We start from the raw sequence: 17,094 nt of genomic DNA, 5'->3' as shown, positions 1-17,094 counted from the left end.
GCCCTCTAGCATAAAAAAGGTGGGACACCCTGCCCTCTAGCATGAAAAAGGTGGGACACCCTGCCCTCTAGCATCAAGAGACAAAGTAAGCAAACAGTTTAAGATCAAATAAAACATTTATTTTGTAGAAACATCTTCATATCTTCTTAACTGGTGTGGTAAATTCCCAAACATAGACTCATGATTAACTAATGTGTGGAAATACTTGGCTCTCAAAACAATAATTCATAGATTGTGTGTGTGTTTACATAGACTGATTGCCATTGTCACCCCAGGAGGGCATTTGCACATAGTGGCAGCTGGGGTAAGACTTACTTCCCTTTAGGGGGTGGGTCAGAACAAAGGGCAGGAAATTCTAGAGAAACATGTCTCCTTTTAGGAGACATCAAAGAGCCAACTGGTCTGCCAAAGACAAAAGGTCACGTAGACATGTTATCTCGCTGGAGTTTCCTGTCACACACACACACACATTCACACACACATTCACACACACACACACACACTCACACACACACATTTTCAAATACACACACACACATAGACACACACACACACACTCACACACACACATTTTCAAATACAAATACACACACACACACAGACAGACACACACACACACACACACAGACAGACACACACACACACACACTCACACACACACATTTTCAAATACACACACACACATAGACACACACACATAGTCACTCACATACACACACATAAACACACACACACACACACACATAGTCACACACACAGACACACACACACTCACACACACACACATTTTCAAATACACATCCACACACACACAGAGAAGATCACTATTGAAATCCTGGTATATTGTACTTATAATCTTGAATTAAGTCATTGAAGTAAGTTAAAATATAATTAGGTTTGGTCATACTTAAATGTCTACAATTAGTTAATGTGTCTGTGCTGTTTTCATTTATGTTCAATATGATTAATTGATTGTTATGGTATTGATTTGTATTCTATTAAGCTAAATGATTAGATTTGTTAGATATTTTCTGAAAGTCAGTAGACTTAGTGATAAAGAAATATATCTGTGTTTATGTGGGCAATTGTAATTCAAATATAAATATTAGTAAATGAGAATGATGCAATGTTTAAATGAAAATGATGCAATGTTGAAATGAAAATAATGCAATGTTTAAGGTAGATGGTTTGGGACAGCCTCTGTTAGTATTATGTGAAGGGGGTTGGGCTATTAAGCCAAACCCCTATTTTTCAAATACAAGCTTAGCAGGCTTGTGATTGGGGCAATAATGTGATGATGTCATCAACTCCGAGACACTGGGCCTGGGCTATAAGAATGGGTGTGTGATGGGGGGAGAGAAACTCTGAACCAACCAAACCAACAGGACAGACCTCTCCACCATCCACACTCAAGGCGAGCAGGCAGCAGAAGGACAAAGGAACTTCTTGGAGGGAAAATCAACTCTTTGTTCACTAGCCAAGACAACAAAGACCAGCAACAACTTATCAACTATCATTCTTTATACTGTAATATTAGTCTGGTTGTTATCACTTACGGCATAGTGTTCGTGATCACAACCATAGCAGTTTCTTATTGTAATTTGTATACACTCTTAAACTTTGATTAAACAACTGTTAAACTATCTTTCCTCCTAAATTCCTTCTGCCTGCACGTCTCAGTTTGAACAGAAGTGATTCCCAGAGCTTTAAGGTATTGAATCACAACGCAGAGTACCACCAGCAAACAGGTTCTGATCAGAGCAGAACCGAAACAGCTTGGGAATCCACTTCACTGGCGCCCAGACAAGTGGCCATTTTTAAATGAGTGATTAGGAGCGATTTTGGTAAAAAGAGAGAAAAAGAAAAGCTCAAATAAAAAATTAATTTTGTAGAAACGTCTTCATATACGACATGTTTGTAAACATAGGATTGGCTGTAGGTTCGACCGTGGCTCGGGAGGTAGAGGAGTCGTCTGGTAATCCGGAGGTTCCGGGTTCGATTCCCGCTCCTCCCGGGCAGCGTGTCAAAGTATCCTTGAGCAAGACACTTAACCCCTAACTGCTCCCAATGAGCAGATTGGCACCTTGCATGGTTGCCTCCACCATCGGTATGTGAATGTGTGAGTGAATGGGTAAAATCTGAGGAACAAGTTGTAAAGCGCTTTGGATAAAAACTGTTATATAAATGCACCATTTACCATTTAGAATGATAGTGTTGTCCATCATACCAACACCGGGTTGTTGAGCAGCCCCCTATATAGTGTGTTCTTGTGGTGACTGGATGGATGCCAACAGGTCCCTCTGCAGGGTTTCTCCCACTTATGTAAACAACAATGTTGGAAAAGTTGATAATTGGCACACATGGAACAGACTCAATACTATGTAGTCTGTACATTAGCCTTTTAGAGAATTGCAGGGTATAGAAAATACATTTAACATTTTCAGGTTTGCATGTGTAACATATGCCTCTAGCACAGGGGTCTCAAACTCGTGGCCCGCGGGCCAATTGCGGCCCGCGGGATGATATTTTGCGGCCCCCTACTGGACATCAAAGTGTAGTGTTAATGTGGCCCGTGCACTACTGTTTGCCAGTCGTTGCGCGAGAGTTGGAAGTTTTATTTATTTTATCACTTGTAGGCTACCATAGCGCAGGCTCATGAATGAATGAATGAATGAAAACTTTATTTAACAGATTGCAGAATGGGTACAATACAGTACGGCTCAATACATACAATTGTTAAGGGGATGCAGACCTGAGAAAGACGTTAGTCTTGTTTCCATCAGGGTCCCCCATTTTCAATTCATATAGACATTTATGACATACACAACATACATGACATTTATGGCATAGGGACATATAGGTATTTAGTACTGATACATTTGTGACATAAACGGTATTCAAATATACAGTACTGTTACCCCTAGATCCTGACAGAGTATATACATATGATGGGGAGGGGACTGTACATTAGGAGGGGGTGGGTGAGTGGGAGAGAAATATACATACGGCGGGGAGGGGATATATACATGCGGTGGGGAGGAGACTGTCTATTAGGAGGTGGTGGGGGTTTTGGGCATTTAGGGTGGCCAGTTTCGAATTGCAGCCTTCCGTAGGTACTCTTTAAGAGCGGTTTTGAATGTGGGCAGGGATTCACATTCCTTTACAGCTTTGGGTAGGGCGTTCCACATTGTTGTGGCATAATTGCTAAACGTGTTTAGTCCCTTGTTTGAGCCGAATCTGGGTTTAACATGATTTGTTGAGCTTCCTCTGGTGTAGTGGTTGTGGTATTCACTGACCTTTGGGAAGTATTTTGACATGTACATGGGCACCCCGGTCGTATAGTGTATCTTGTAGACCAGGCTCGCAGCACTCTCTGCGAGCAGTGCTGCGCGCTGTCCGCCTGCACTGCCACATTATGTCTGTCTGTGTGTACGGGTCTGGTCCAATCACATACGCGTCCCGTCAGCGTTTTTCCCCCTCAGCCACAGTCTGCGAATCAGAGGCAGAGTAGGGGAGTAGGGCGGGTCTTCACGGACTTGATTGATTGATTGAATTGATTGATTGATTGATTGATTGAAAACTTTATTAACAGATTGCAGAATGGGTACAATACAGTACAGCTCAATACACACAATTGTTAAGGGGATGCAGACCAGAGAAAGACTTTCGTCTTGTTTACATCAGGGTCCCCCATTTTCAATTCATCAGGACATATATGACATACATGACATACATATAGCCAGTACTGCTACATCTATACATTTATGACATACCAGATTTGCAAATACAGTACTGTTTGTGATGCAAAAAGAGTCAAGAAAAGGGAGTATATACATTTGACGTAGAAACTGTACATTGGAGGAGGTTGGGTGGGGGGGGGGGGGTTGGGTACATTGGGATATTGACAACCATACTGGGTAATTTACATTAGAGGTGGTTGGGGGGGGGGAGAAATACTGTATAAACAAGCAAAACTGTACATTGGGGGGGGGGCACACTGTACAAACAAGCACAATTGTACATTGGAATATTGACAAAACCATACTAGGTAAATTACTGTACATTGGAGGGGGTTGGGTTAGGACATTTACAGGGGCCAGTTTCGAATTGCAGTCTCCTGTAGGTGTCCCTTGAGAGTGGTTTTGAAAGTGGGTAGTGATTCACATTCCTTTACAGTTTTGGGTAGGGCGTTCCACATTGATGTGGCATAATTGCGAAACGTGTTTAGTCCCTTGTTTGAGCCGAATCTGGGTTTAACATGATTTGTGGAGCTCCCTCTGGTGTTGTGATCGTGGTATTCACTGACCTTTGGGAAGTATTTTGACATGTACATGGGTACCTTGGTCGTGTAGTGTATCTTGTAGACCAGGCCCATTGCAAGTTGCTGTACTCTGTCGTCTACTCTAAGCCATCCTAGGTTGTCAAAGTGGGCAGGGGTGAGGTGGGTTCTAGGAGTAAGGTCAAGCAGTAGTCTGACCAGTTTGTTTTGAGATGTTTGTAATTTTGTTTTTAGCGCCTTTGGTACCATGAGGTGCAAGCATAGTACCCTTGAATGAGTGCTCCTGCCAGAGTCTTCAGGGTATTCTTGTTTACCAGAGAGGCGATCCGGTACAAGAATCGAGTTCGTTGGTTGACTTTCTCTATTACATTGGATGCCATTTTGTCACAGGAGAGATTAGCCTCTAGGATGGAACCCAGGTAGGTAATTTCATCTTTCCTTGTGACAATATTGTCACCCACTGTAACTGAAAAGCCGTCGTTCTTGCTGAGTTTGTTATTTGAACCGAAGAGAATGGACTCTGTTTTGCCCATGTGTAATGATAGTTTGTTATCAGCGAGCCATATGCAGATTTTGCCTAGTTCCAAGCTGAGGGTTTTTTCAACCTGTAACTTGTTCTTGTCAGAGACCAGCAGGGCTGAGTCGTCCGCAAACAGGAACAAGTTGCAGTCACAAGCTGACGACATGTACTGCATGTAGTCTCTCTCTTTCAGTTCAAATCGGAGCAGAGTTGAAAGCGCATATACAGTAAACTCACTCCCAGTTTTATCTCTGTGAGATAACTGTAGCTATTAGCCTATTTTCGCCAGCAGGCAGCCAGCAGAAAAATATGGCATTTTCAAAGATGGTCAGTAAAAGAAAAGTCGACTGCAATTCAAAGGTGAATGGACGGAAAAAGTCCCAGCCAGGGGCGTAGCTGGAGATTCTGGGCCCCACTAAAGAATCAATTTGTGGGCCCCCAATCTATTAAAAAATGTGGGGCCCCCAATCTATAAAAAAATTTGGGGCATTTATTTATTGATGAAAACGCATAATATGGTTTTTACCTATTTTTTTTATAAACAGCTTTGTGATAGAATAAAAAAAATGCACAGTGCATTTCCATAGCTGTGGATGAGTCCACTGACACCACTGAGAAGCCTGAAGAACCGTTCATGTTCTGAAGAACTGTTCATGTTCTGAAATGTTATTGCTAAAGATTGAGAAGATTGGATCAGTTGTACTTTTTTTTTGAATACTTGAAACCCTTTTTTTGTGGAATATTTGATGCGGCCCAGCCTCACCCAGACTCTACCTCCAGCGGCCCCCAGGTAAATTGAGTTTGAGACCCAGAGTCTAGCATGTTACATTAAATACATTTGGGCTTCAAATGGTTACTATTATCTAATATCAAAATCTCTGTCAGTAATTTAACCTTTTTATTAATATTTGTAAAGTGTATGTTGTGTTATTTTCATATTTTGATGCTGTTATATTGTATTTCATATTTAATACTCTGGTATCCATGGTAACGGTGCAGCTATAAAGCCCATCACTGGGGGAACAAGTCAGATCGGGCTTGTATCCCCATTCCCCCAGGTTTGATTGATTGATTGATTGAATAGTTTATTGATTTAAATCGACAACGACATATTGCAGACAACTTACAATCAATTGATCAACTATTCAATACTATTAATACATACACAAATACAGTAGTAATCCATTTTACAAACAACAAAAGAACAAAAGGAAAGACACATAATATAATCCCTACTCCCAGCTTCTGCTACTCATGATCCACCTCTTTATAGACGATTTAAAAGTGGAGAAGGGGCTCATGGACTTCAACTTCATTGGTAGGCTATTCCATAGTACTTCTGCTGAATACAGGAATGAGTTTTGGCCTATTACTCTCTTGCATCTTACTGGGACAAGGTCTGTAGGGCTCCCCCTGGTGGTGTGTCCGTGTACATCCCTAACCATGTTAGTCAAGTCAAGAGTCAAGAGTTTTATTTGTCACGGCATACAAGCATACTGTGAAATGCGGGTGGTCATGCTGGCAGCGATTGTGCAATAATACAAGTAATAAAATAAGAATAAGACATATAATGAGACATAACAGGTATAATGTACATACAGTTTACAAAGGCATGGTAAATACATGCTAAGGTCCTGTGATAGTGCAATACAGTGATAGCTACGGATGAGGCACTGGGTCTTATGTACACTACTATACAATACTATACAATATACAGTTATACTATAGTGTTCAAGACTCTGATGGCCTGGGGGAAGAAGCTGAGCCGAAGTCTCTCTGTCCTAGTTGATGGTGTGCGCAGGCGTTTGCCTGACCGCAGCAGCTTGAACAGGCTGTTGTTGGGGTGGTGAGGGTCTTTCATTATTCTGCAGGCTCTGGATTTGCACCTCTTGTTCAGCGTTTCCGTTAGAACATATTCGTGCCGGTCTGAGTGTCCTGCAAGATTTCTATCACCGGACATATTCGAGATATTCCGGTCAGAGTTTTAAACAGCAGTCTATTATAATCACATTTTTATGAGCTAACGAATTCCGTTATAATTGGACATGTGTATTAATTACATCAAGCGAAGAATGAGAAATTGATTTGCAGAATCAAATTACTATCTCTCGCCTCTCAAGTTAGTGCGATACGCTACCAGCATCAAGCTCCCGCTGCAGCAGCTCTGTCACACGCACCCCCAAATGAATCTCGAGTCGACATCGCTTCACCTCGTTGTATCAGACACGTCACACATATCATAATGTTCAACTTCACGTATACAGTCATTAATATATTCCAAATAAAATAAGTCCCTCGATACTCCGTGCTGCTGCTGACTTGAAATAAAATAGACCGATACGCAGTCGGTCCGACACTAAACAGCAGTCTGTTATAATCACATTTTTATGAGCTAACGAATTCCGTTATATTGGACATTTGTATTAATTATATCAAGCGAAGAACTGAGAAAGCAGAGAGACGGCAACATTATCGTGGGTTTGCGTGACGACTCTCTCCACCTCGCAACGACTTATTTGCAAAGAGTATGGCGCTGCAGAGAAGCTGTTCAGCTGTTATTGGCTCTTTTCTGAGAACCGCACAACAGCGCCCCCCACCCAACATTGGCTGAAAATGGCTGAATTGGAGTACTGCTGGAATATTGCATTGTACTGCTGGTACTGCGGCTCTACAGCTTCAGAAAAGTCCGCACACCCAGCACTAAGCTCTCGCCGACAACGTCGTTGTCATTATTAGAAGCAACGAGGAAACAAATGTAATGATCGTTTCGTTCATCGCATAGGCTATTTAATTTTAGCCTATTTTAATACAATTCAAATAATCAAATTGTGCTTAGACTCAGGGAATTATTTTCACCGGACATTAAGACCGGAGAGATAAAATATGTCGGACTTAAACAGATTTTGCCGGTAAAATACCGGTAATTACCGGCTAACGGAAACGCTGCTCTTGTTATATAAGACCTGCAGGGGTGGTAGTGCAATACCCGTAGTACGCTCAGCTGAGCGCACCACTCTCTGTAGGGTTTTTGTCCTGTGCCTTGCTGTTTCCATACCAGGCAGTGATGATTCCAGTCAATATGCTCTCTACAGCTCCGGAGTAGAAGGACTGGAGTATCTTCCCCGATACTCTGAACTTCCTTAACTGTCTCAGGTGGTAGAGGCGCTGCTTCGCCTTTTTTACAACTGAGTCTATGTGTGTTGTCCATGTCAGGTCCTCTGAGATGTGGACCCCCAGGTACTTAAAGCTGCTCACCCTGTCCACGGTAACCCCGTTTATCCACAGTTGTGTGTGTGTCCCCTGCTGTGTTCTCCTAAAATCCACGATCAGCTCCTTGGTTTTAGCAATGTTAAGGAGCAGGCTGTTGTCCTGACACCAGCATGCCAGTACATCAACCTCCTCCCGGTAGGCCTTCTCGTCGTTGTCAGAGATCAGCCCCACCACCACTGTGTCGTCCGCAAACTTCACTATGGAGTTGGAGCTGAACCTGGCCACACAGTCATGTGTGTAGAGTGAATACAGCAGGGGGCTGAGAACACAGCCCTGGGGGGACCCGATACTCAGGGTGATGGTGCTGGAGGTCTGACCCCCCACCCTGACTGCCTGAGGCCTTTCACTCAGAAAGTCCAGTATCCAGGCGTTCAGAGCGGAGCTCAGACCCAGCTCGATCAGCTTGTCCACCAGTCTGGTGGGGACTATGGTGTTGAACGCTGAGCTATAGTCAACAACATGAACAACAGTCTCACATAGCCCCCCTTCTGGCTGTCTAGGTGAGAGAGGGTGTTGTGTAGTACCTGAGAGACCGCATCGTCAGTGGACCTGTTTGACCTGTATGCAAATTGCAAAGGGTCCATATCACTGGGGAGGGAGGCACAAATGTAATCCTTAACCAGCCCCTCAAAACATTTCATGACCAGTCGGCACTCCCGATTGAGGGGGCGCTGACTTTGTAGTCAGTTATCGTCCGTAGTCCTCGCCATAAACCTCTTGTTCTCGTTCATTTGTGCCTCCATCTTGCGAGCGTATGTCCTCTTAGCAAGCTTTACGGCCTTGCGCAGAGTATAGACTGTAGCCTTATACTCATGCATCTTTCCTGATGCTCTGCCTAGGTTATAAGCAGTGGTGCGAGCATTCAGGGCCACTCGGATAGTATTGTCAACCCACGGTTTCTGGTTCGGGAAGATCTGAACCATTTTCATGGGTACAATGCTATCGGCTAGTGATGTTATGAAACTGACAACAACATCAGCAAACTCACTGATGTCACTGGAGCTCGCCTGAAGCATTCCCCAGTCGACGTCATCAAGTGCGTCCTGTAGCGTGGCCTCTGATTGGTCAGACCACTTCTTTACCTCACGTGACACGACAGCGTCACGTGATCTCTGCCAATAGGCGGGGATAAGCAAGATGATGTCGTGATCCGATGTGCTTGTTGAACCAGCTAATGGAGGGGCTGGTATTGCCTTGTAACCGGTTCTAAACGGGGTGTAACAATGATCAAGCGTATTTCCTCCCCTGGTGGTGCAAGCGATGTGCTGAAAGAAGTTTGGCATCACCTTCTTCAGATTTGCCTGGTTGAAGTCGCCGGCTATGATCATTGCTGCGTCTGGGTGCTTGATCTGTTGCTTGTTTAGATGTCCCTGTAGATCCGCCAGGGCCCTGGCGGTATCTGCTTGTGGTGGGATGTACACTGCCATCATGATAATGGCGGTGAATTCTCAGGGGAGGTAAAACGGGCAACATTGTGGACAGATGTTCCAGGTCCGGCGAGCATGAACGGGAAAGTATCTTTACTTCGTTCGGATTGACCCAGTTGTTGTTGGTCAGAAGACAGACTCCCCCTCCAATGCTCTTATCGGATTCTTCTGTACGGTCCGCTCGGAAGACGGAGAAGGAATCCGACGGAGAGATGATGTGATCTGGAGTTGTTGCCTTTTTGTAAATCTAATAAAACCATCCCACAGAATTTACCTTTGTCCACCTCTGTTCTAATTTGGTCTGTCAGATATAATAAACATGTCTGTGGAATGTGATGTTCTAAATCCAGACTGGAGCTCGAACAACAGGTATTTGTTTATTTGATCATGAATGATCCTTTCTATGACCTTGGAAAACTGCACTAAGAATAGACACAGTGAGCAAAACACGTCTTTTCAACCTAGCGTCTTTGCTTAGCTCTCATATAACCCAGGCAAATCGTGTTTATTTGTAGACGTATTTTAAACTATGCACTAAATATATTATTACAATGCATTAACATCTGCAAATATAAAAAATATGCACCAGAGAAGTCCTGCAAGCATGCCTACAAATATCTGAGCACGATATTTTCGAAGATTTAATGTGGCGTCTATCCATAGCTCTCATTTAGCCCAGGAGAATCTTGTCTATTTGTAGATGTAAGTTAGACTACGCACTAAATATATTTTTACAATGCATTAACATCTGCAAATATGAAGAATAAAGTTTGTTAGAAGTCTATGTCATGACGTTCAAACAACGTGCTTAGACATTTAAACAACCTTAGACGTTGTTTGAACGTCATGACATAGACGTCTACCAAACTTTCACTTTTCACCCCACTTTAGACTTAATTTAGCCTAGACGGCTATGGGCCATTTAGACGTATTTTAAACATCTCTCCGGCGTAAAATTGCTCAGTGGGCCTATAGTTCCCTGGGTCTAGTTTATTACCTTTTAGGTCACCAGATAGGTGAGTGTGTGACTTTTTCAAAACCTGTAAATATGAATGTATAGCCAGAGTGATTATCTGTAACAGAAGTGATTTGTAATAGTATAGTAATAATAATTGTCAACATTAGGTCGTTATATATATATAATTAACGTTAGACAATTACCGGTTAGTTTGTGTCATAATCACAGCACGGGCCTACTTCACTCCCCCTCCTTTTCCCCTCACGTCCTCCACACGCTCCTCTTCATCCCCCTCTCCATCCACTGCACACTCCTCCTCATCCTCTCTTTCTCCAGTCACCCCTTCCTTCACCCTCATACGCCCAGCTGTATTCCATCCCCCTAATTCACACGCGGTCAAGCACCCCACTCTCCACAGCTGCACTCAATCCTTCCCTGATGGGGGGACTATTTCTACACCTCGACGCTGACCAGAAGCTGTCGTGGTATTAATTACCACTGCCCAGGTACGACGTCTCTGCCGACAGCTCTGCTGCTAGATACCCACGTGTATTTGCTTGCTCTAACCCGTTTCTCTCCTGTGCCCCAAAGGGCCGCCGTCCCTGCTTGGACGTCACCTGTTCCCGAAGAGGAACACTTGTTCTCCCGCTGCAACCCAGCAGCTCCCAAGACAAGCACCAGGACTGCTTGCTCGCTCACTGCCGCCGCGGCAGCCACAGGACAGAACATAACCCCGTTCTATTTCCCCCCAATTCCTGTGTTGCTCAATTGACATTAAACACCCTTGAAACCGCTCCTATCTCTTCTCGTGTATTCAGCAATTGGGCTGTGCTCCAGACCCCAGTTCTCACAGTTTGATTAGAGAAATAATTCATTAGTATTGTAAGTTTCCTTTAATTATTATTTTCTGTTATACTGAATAGTTGTACTGAGACCAGGCTTGTATCCCCCAGATCCAACACCAGTGCTTGTAAGCAATAAAGTCATCATTGAATCGAGATCGGAGCTGTCTGTGTCGTTGGAGTCAATTAGCAAACTGTCAACCGTCCACCATCATCAAACATAGCGCAGAGACTCTTGGCTGTCACCACTATTAGCAATGTGAAAATAAATTCAACAGGGTATTAACTATGTACAGTGTAGACACAGAAGATTGACCCCTGTTTGACATGTCTGGAAGTGACAAGCCAGCAGTAGAGGCTTTTTACAGAATGTCTATTGTTGGTATTTAGGTCAGGCATACGTTATACACACAAAGTATAAAACATAAATAATTATATATATATAAATATATAAATAAAGTTGATAATATTAAATTGTGTCTACATATCTTGAAAGTGACAAGCGATTGCTGTGAAGGGGAAAAGCATCATCTCCAACTCGCTCATTTCACGAACACGATTACGTTGTGTTTTATTTTCTGTGACTATTCATCCCAAATCTGAACGTGATGTATTATTTGTTAGTGGATATTTCAAAGTACCTATTTGGTACAATTTTGAAGCTAAAAACTAAGGATTTCCAATGATATAAAATATGTGTATGATTATCATCATTATTATTGTTATTATTCTTCATATGTAGTTAAACTTCAACTTGAAACAAACAAATGCATTTTACTGTACTTTACTTACATGGGACTAGAACAATTAGAGTGTATGGCATTTAGCCAATCTTGTGGGCAATATAGAACAGTTGACAGATTAGAAATAGCATCTATTGTTCAAAAGTTATGAATGAAACTAAATATCACGAAAAATTTATTATTATCATTTAGACCCGGACAAAAAATAAATACAATTTTTTTATTATGTGACCTGTATTACATAAATAATGTGTGCGTTAAAATTCTTATTCAAACTTACCCCGTTCTCTTCCTCGAGTCTTGTCTTCCACCATGACTCTCTGCCTCTTTCCATGCTCCTTCTCTGGGACAACAATGTTGACTGCAGGGCTGGTTGTTGGGCTAGCTGAATGGGATGATAAAATTGAATATATTATATAGAATATGACCCAGTAATGAATAAACAAATAACAGCAAATACAGTATTTGAAAACATTGTTAGACTGAATAAGATAGGTAAAGGATCCGTCGTGGTCGCGGGGGAGAGACATGCTAAATCCTCACACTCAGCTTCGGAAAATGCTGCGGCCTCCTCGATTGGTTTCTCTAAACGCCTGTCTCTTTTCCAACCAATCCCATTCCGCCATCCCTGGGAAATCCGAGATTACCATATTAACACATTGGTTGCCAACAGGGGGTGCACGATTTATCGCTTGGTTGCCACCACCACTCTAATCAATGAGGACAAGCACATTTGCGAACGCATAAACTATATCTTAAATTATGTGTCTAATACACCCGTTTTGAATACGAGTATAGTTTTGAAGATTTCTAGTGATTCCAGAAAAATCCGCGAAAATAGCACTTTACTGGAATACACAAAACACGTTGTCATTTTTTGGCCTATTTATGAATCGTTTTAAAATAAATGCTAGATTATTGATAGTATATATGTGTACTTATGCACGCTAGAGAAGCGGGCTGAAAAGTCGATTATCTATGCCGTGCCTGGCGCTAACGTTACGCACACACTGTACACACACAGGAGACACGTTGTGAACGCTGTGAAAAAAAACTCTGATTAACCCAATACTGGTCAAATAAAGTCCTTACCTCAGATCAGATGTTCTGCAAAAAGATTAATCCAATTCCTGATCGCCATTCCAAATATCGATCGCGTTTATTGATCCAACGTTATACCTCAAAACACATAATTGACGCTTCTTCCAGTTCCCTCAGTGGATGCAATAGTCTCAGGTTACATGCCTCAGAAGTAAAATGTGGAGCCCGGAGTTCTTTTTTTCTGATGCATTCCCATCGACTCCATTCCAATGGGTGCAATACCATCCGAGAGACGATAGGGGGCGGTATTTGCCCTTTTCGAGCTCAGTGCCAGTCCCAATGATAACGTGAGGCTGGATGGATGAAAAATGTATGGATGTCGCTAATAAAAGAAATAACGAATAAATAACGAGATTTCTCATCATTGGCACTCAACGCATGGCGGCACCCAATGTGTTAAAGGTACAGAAGCTGTAAAAAAGCCGGAATGGTGTCGATTGGACGTGAACTGGAGGCGTGACAGCCATTTTGATTGACAGATGACGATGCCGACAATAAATGCAACAGTTGACAGGAAATACAATGGAGTCCAAATGTTTCCCTAGCAACACAATTCTAGTTAAACGGTCTATAGCCTACATGTGGTCTCGGGCAGTCCAGTTAATATGGTGACCATGAACAACTCAGAAGGGGTTGGACTTCTATATGATAGAGCGACTCCATAATTTACATCTTGGTGATGACAGCGTCACAGGTTCAAACCTCAGTTCACATTCATGAATATATTGTTGGGCTGTCCTAGACCCTTAAAACAGAGGTATGTCTTTTCAATCTATATCTGAATAAAATAAATAAAAACGAATCTTCTTACCGTCTTTTACCATTATATACAATGTACTGTGTCTATACTATTATCTACTATGCTACTGTAACCGAGTGGATTTGAACCTGGGACCATAGGATCAGGGGCGGATTTAGGATTGTAGGAGATCCGGGGCTTAGCCCAGATAGGTGCCCGCGATTTTTTTTACTTCGACACCACAACCTATAACTTATACCACCACCTTAAAGCTGACAAAAGGCACTAGAGAACACTTAAATTCACACCCTTTAATTAATGAAGCAAACTATAATAATAATAATAATAATAATAATAATAATAATAATAATAATAATAATAATAATAATAATAATAATAATAATAATAATAATAATAATAATAATAATAATAATAATAATAATAATAATAATAATAATAATAATAATAATAATAATAATAATAATAATAATAATAATAATAATAATAATAATAATAATAATAATAATAATAATAATAATAATAATAATAATAATAATAATAATAATAATAATAATAATAATAATAATAATAATACACTGTGTTTGTATAGCACATTTCATACAAGAATTGCAGCTCAAAGTGCTTCACAGCAGTACAAAAAGACAGGCATAAAATGAGCACAACATTGGCAGATCAAGAGCAATGCATAAAGTGCAGACATAAAGCATAAAATAGATAGCAGTAAAATAGACAAAGTCAAGGTAAGACATAGAACATTAAATCACATCGTTTTTCATATTAGGATCTAAGATCTAGGATTAACTCGCCGAACGTTGAGCGCCAGGACCTCATCGTTGTTTCTTTTATTCGATATTTCCATTCATAAAGACATGCCGGCAGCCTGTGTTATCACTGGGGATGGGTCTGAGATCTCAAAAGTCCAATACCGCCGCCTAACACCTTGCGGCCGCTATTGCACTCCATTTGAAACTATGTGGCTTGGTGTCTGTCATTTTGGAAATGACACCAGACCACCCTGAAACTACACTCATATTCACGACGGTATAAAACGGAAATGTATGGATGGAAAAATCTGTTTTTTGCATCTTGACCGGAAGAAACTCAATGACAATCGACTATATTATTAGATCCATAGCTATAATATATAATATAGCTTTAGGCCTGCAAACACAGCCACGTATCCCCATGTTAAAAGGCGCTGGCCTTTCAACAGTAACAGTAAACAGCGCCCATCTGGCACTGAAAGTGTTAATATGCCGGTAAGGAGTGCATTACAGTAGTCGAGTCGGCTTGAGATAAAGGCATGGATCTGGTTTTAGCGTCCTTTTGATTTATAAATGGCCGTACTTTAGCTATGTTTCTAAGGTGGAAGAATTATGTTTTTGTCAACTTGTTGATTGTGATTTAAAGCTTAGGTCTGAGTCTACCATAACACCAAGACTTAACTCACTCAAATACAGTTAGCAGCTGGATAGACTACAGATGGAAATTAGCTTCTGCTAAATCTGGTGCAAACATATTTGCATGTAACAATGATTAATTGTAAAAAATAAAAAAAAAAAAACTTTTTTGGAAAATAGATTCAGGGCTTTTCAGAAAACATTCGGGGCTTGAGCCCAAGTAGCCACCCCCTAGCCCCGCCCCTGCATAGGATCCACACTAACCAGCTCAGCTAAAGGGACAGACCTGTTAGCATGTGCTAGTTGACTCGTGCTAGTAACTACTACTATGCACTCTGAGTGTAGTTGACACTGCTAGATGAAAAATACCACTTATCCTTAGCCACCAGAGGTGTACCCCTCCAGCTGATTGTACACAATTTGTATGTTGCTTTGGATAAAAGCATCAGCTAAATGTAAATGTTGTCAAACGTAAGACGGTGAATTATGGCACCAATTAATGATTGTTAGTTTCCCTTTTCAGGCTAACAAACATCTTCCCAAAGATTATAAACATTTGTACATCTTTTCGCGAACCCCCAAAATCATCTAGCATAACGAGTTTAAGAGCCAGAACCCAAACACAGAACGAGCAGAGTCGAGGAATGGAGTAAAACCCAAATGTGGTTCCATTTATTTTATAAAAAAGATGTGGAACAGGGGAATACTAGGAATCAGGGTAAACTAAACAAGAAAACTAAATGGAATAAAACATCCAAACAAAAGCAATGCCGAGCGGTAAAAAAATAAACAAATTAAACAAAGTGTCAACAGAAAACCACTAGAACAATTAAAGTCCAATTTCCTGGGAACAAAACTATTTGAAAACTCACAGGACAAAACAAAGAGTAAAAGATCCAGGGAATAAAGGCAGAAAAAACAAAGTTACAACTCAAACAAAACAGAGCACGGAATATAAACTGGTATGGAAAAGGCATAGGACTCGACTAATGGGTTGTAAGTCTATGATCTGGCAAAGTGGCAGAGTTGTAACCAGTCTTTTATGGCAGGGTTGATTGGATAGGAAACAGAGAGAGAGAGAGAGAGAGAGAGAGAGAGAGAGAGAGAGAGAGAGAGAGAGAGAGAGAGAGAGAGAGAGAGAGAGAGAGAGAGAGAGAGAGAGAGAGAGAGAGAGAGAGAGAAAAACAAGGGAGACAGGGGACGGAAGCCTGGTGGCTTGGAGAGGTATGCTGCCAGCAACCCCCAGGTTTAGAACCACTGTCCTAGAAACCACAGAAAGTACATTTAAAATATAGTAGTATTTCCCTTATAAGTTGTTTAATGCTTTTTGTAAACCTGACACAATTGGTACATACTAATGCTTAAATAATAATAATAATAATAATAATAATAATAATAATAATAATAATAATAATAATAATAATAATAATAATAATAATAATAATAATAATAATAATAATAATAATAATAATAATAATAATAATAATAATAATAATAATAATAATAATAATAATAATAATAATAATAATAATAATAATAATAATACTATAATAATAATAATAATAATAATAATAATAATAATAATAATAATAATAATAATAATAATAATAATAATAATAATAATAATAATAATAATAATAATAATAATAATAATAATACATTCGATTTATATAGCGCTTTATAATTGATATAGGGTCGACATTTAAAAATACCGTAAATCCAATAGTCTTACAGAAAAAGCTGGCCATTTGTAGTAATAAGACTGATTACTATGGTCACACAAATCCACTGTTC

The sequence above is a fragment of the Notolepis coatsorum genome (genome assembly GCF_963971535.1).
Source record: "Notolepis coatsorum genome assembly, chromosome: 1".
In the NCBI taxonomy this organism is placed as follows: domain Eukaryota; kingdom Metazoa; phylum Chordata; class Actinopteri; order Aulopiformes; family Paralepididae; genus Notolepis; species Notolepis coatsorum.
The sequence above is the reverse complement of the archived record's forward strand: the minus strand, read 5'-3'. Positions refer to the sequence as shown.